Source organism: Alligator sinensis, unplaced genomic scaffold (assembly GCF_000455745.1).
Source record: "Alligator sinensis unplaced genomic scaffold, ASM45574v1 scaffold506_1, whole genome shotgun sequence".
In the NCBI taxonomy this organism is placed as follows: domain Eukaryota; kingdom Metazoa; phylum Chordata; order Crocodylia; family Alligatoridae; genus Alligator; species Alligator sinensis.
The window spans coordinates 314,608-317,917 of record NW_005842215.1 but is presented as its reverse complement, the minus strand read 5'-3'; positions in this window follow the sequence as shown (position 1 = coordinate 317,917).

Sequence of the window (3,310 nt, the reverse complement as noted above, 5' to 3'; positions counted from 1 at the left end):
GCTCATGGCTAGGACTGACCCCCCTTGCCTCTGTCTGGCCCTGAGCATGCAGATAGGAGCCTATGTGGCTTCAGTTGGCCCCTATGTGCCAGGATCAGGCCCTGGGGCCAAGTGTCACCCCCAGCTGGCCCAGGGATTGGGCACCTGATCTAGTGTGCAGGACCCAAAGCTCCCCAGGGGACCAAAAAATTGGCAGTGGAGGAGTGGTGCTCCCCAACTGCCAAATTTTCAGTTCTATGCGGAGTCCCATGGACTGTATGACATGGCCCGGAGGAGCTGGATCTGGCCTACAGGCTGTGGGTTGAGCATCCATTCATTAGACAGTTAAAAAAGAATAACCCTGGCCAGAATCCCAGATGCCCCTCTAGGGTAGTGGCAGAGCCACTAGGCCATAAATTTCTGCCCCCTTTCAATCCTCTCAATCCTTTTGGCACTATGAATCTTGGAGTCTTGCCTGGGCCCCTCGTGGAGGGGGCTCACACTAGTTATGTTTAAGAACTAATGGTGTTGGGGCACTGTTATTTATACACTTAACTCAGTGCTGCTGCTCTATTGGGCAGTCTGGTTCTCTTCTCTGAGCAGTCAGGATCCCAGCATGATGGAAGCTCTTCCTTGTAGTCCTGAGTCTGAGGAGACATGGGAATTCAGATGCAACACTATGCCTAACATTTCCTAGGCACCTCCCTGCTGCATGAGGAGGTGAGCTGGATTGTCCTTGGAAGGCATGTAGGTCTCCCCATTTACTGGACAGGATGTGCAAGCATCAAACCTGTCAATTTGATAAGCTTCCTGGGGTAAGGTGCCTAAATTTTAGATATTTCAGTGCTTAAATGGAAGTAACCTGGTGGCTAATTAGCACCTGGGCCAAATAGTCTATGGCTGCCATGAGCGCACACATCAGGTATGCCATTTTTGCACATAATGCAGTAGAAAAGTCTGGAGCCTTGTTATTACAATATCTATTTATTAATTTATTCCTAATGTATGTCAGCCTCCAAATGCAAATGCCCATGGAGTGTCAGGGAAGGGGCTTGCTAGGACACACACACACACCCTCACCTTGTTTGATATCTATAGTTTAGCATCTTCCGTGCTTTCTTGACTTGCTCTTGTTTAGTCCTTTGCTCAATTTTTTGCTTTAAGAATCAGAATTCCATCTTTGTCATGACATCTGCCTCCTCATAGCTCAGACCTTTCAATCCTTTGGATGTTGATAGCGACCTCAATCCTGGAACCTGGCTAGAAACATTGTTGGATTAACACTTTGTTCTATGTTCTTGGAACTAGATTTGAAACAGAACCAGAGTTCTGTGAAATGCATGAATTTATTGTTTGATTATGTGAAGCTCAAGATACTAATTTCCTTTAGCAAATAGCCATCACAGAAGCAGCCTTGAGTAAGCAATTAATTTAGATTCCCTGTACCAAGCAAATCAGTGTGTATGTGTGTGTGTGTTTAATGCATGAATTTATTGTTTGATTATGAATACCAAGCTGAGGTTAAAGGATACTCATTTTCTTTAGCAAGCAACCATCACACAAGCAGCCTTGAGTAAGTAATTATTTTAGGGCCCCCGTACCAAGCAAATCTCTGTGTGTGGGGGTATGTCTACACATGCGCATTTAATGCACATTAGCCTGATTTAAGGCTTATTAAGGGTGCATGTCTACATGCGTGCACCCTTAATGCATCTTAAAAATAGTGATGTAAGGCTATATGAGCCTAAATTTGATACATGCATAAAGTAGGTATCAAATTTATGTGTGAATAGTTACATTGTATTAGCAAACATGTAGATGCACTAAAGTGCATTAACACGGTTTGTCCATTGACTTGGGGCTGACTTTAGTCCCAAATTGGTCTGCACACCTGCGTTAATGCACATTAGTGCATGCATGTGTGGACGCATGCCTAAATTGATTTAATGCGCATTAAGTTTAGGCGTGCATAAAAGTACATGTGGAGATGCTCTGTGTGTAATAAAACTACAGACCGCCTCACCAGGGGGATGAGCTGGACCTGGAATTCTCAGGAGGCTGTAAAGTCAAGGGATGTGGTTGTCATGGGTGACCTAAACTACTCAGACATCTGCTGGGAGGAGCAGACAGCCAGGTCTGACTGCTCACGTAGGTTCCTAGCCAGGATGCAGGACCTCCACCTAAGCCAGGAGGTGCATAGTCCCACCAGGGGAAATACCTTGCTGCACTTGGTCCTTGCCACAGGCGATGACCTGGTGAGCGGTCTGCGGGTACTCAACCACCTGGGTGACAGTGATCATTGCCTGCTGGAATTTACTATTCAGCGCAGGGTGATGAAAGCAAGCAGTAAGGCAAAAGTCCTTGACTTCAGGAGGGCTGACTTCAATGAGTTAAGAAGATTAGTAGGAAAGGCATTGGGGTCTCAGAGCTTCAACGAGATGGGAGTCCAAGACAGGTGGTTGTTCCTCAAGGAGACTATCCTCCAAGCTCAAAGGGAGTCAGAGTCCTAAAAAGCCCCTCTGGCTCAGCAAAAGCATCCAGGAAGGCCTGAGGGCAAAAAAAGGAGGTGTACAAATAGTGGAAGCAAAGGGCTGTCAGCAAGGAGGATTACACCTCCGTTGCTCGTGACTGCAAGGAGGCTGTTAGGAAGGCCAAGGCAGAGATGGAGCTAGGGCTAGCAACCAGAATTAGGGATAACAAAAAGTCCTTTTTCAAATACACAGGGAGTAAGAAGAAAGCACCAGGGAATGTGGGACCCCTACCGGACAGGCTTGGCAATCTGGTGATTGCAGCAAATGAAAAAGCTGACCTCTTTAACAAATTCTTTGCCTCCATATTTCTGAACACGAACCGGGACATTTCCCTCACTAGAACTGCAGATGGATCCAGGGGAGGCACCACCATGCCTAGGGTCAGGGATGACCTAGTTAGGAAATTGTTGGAGGGGTTGGATGTGTTTAAATCAGTAGGTCCAGATGCTGTTTACCCGAGGGTGCTGAGGGAATTGGTGGGGGTCATAGCGAGGCTCCTGGCACAGCTTTACGAGCACTCGTGGGGCTTTGGCCAGGTACCAGAGGATTGGAAAAGGGCCAATGTGGTCCCCATTTACAAGAAGGGGAGAAAGGAGGACCTGGGTAACTATAGGCCAGTCAGTCTCACCTCAGTCCTTGGGAAGACCTTTGAGAAAATTATCAAGGAGCACATCAGCAAAGGCCCAGCAGGGGAGGTAATGCTCAGGGGCAACCAACATGGGTTCATTGAGGGCAGGTCCTGCCTGACTAACCTGGTTTCCTTTTATGATCAGGTCACAAAGTCCCTGGATGAGGGCGTT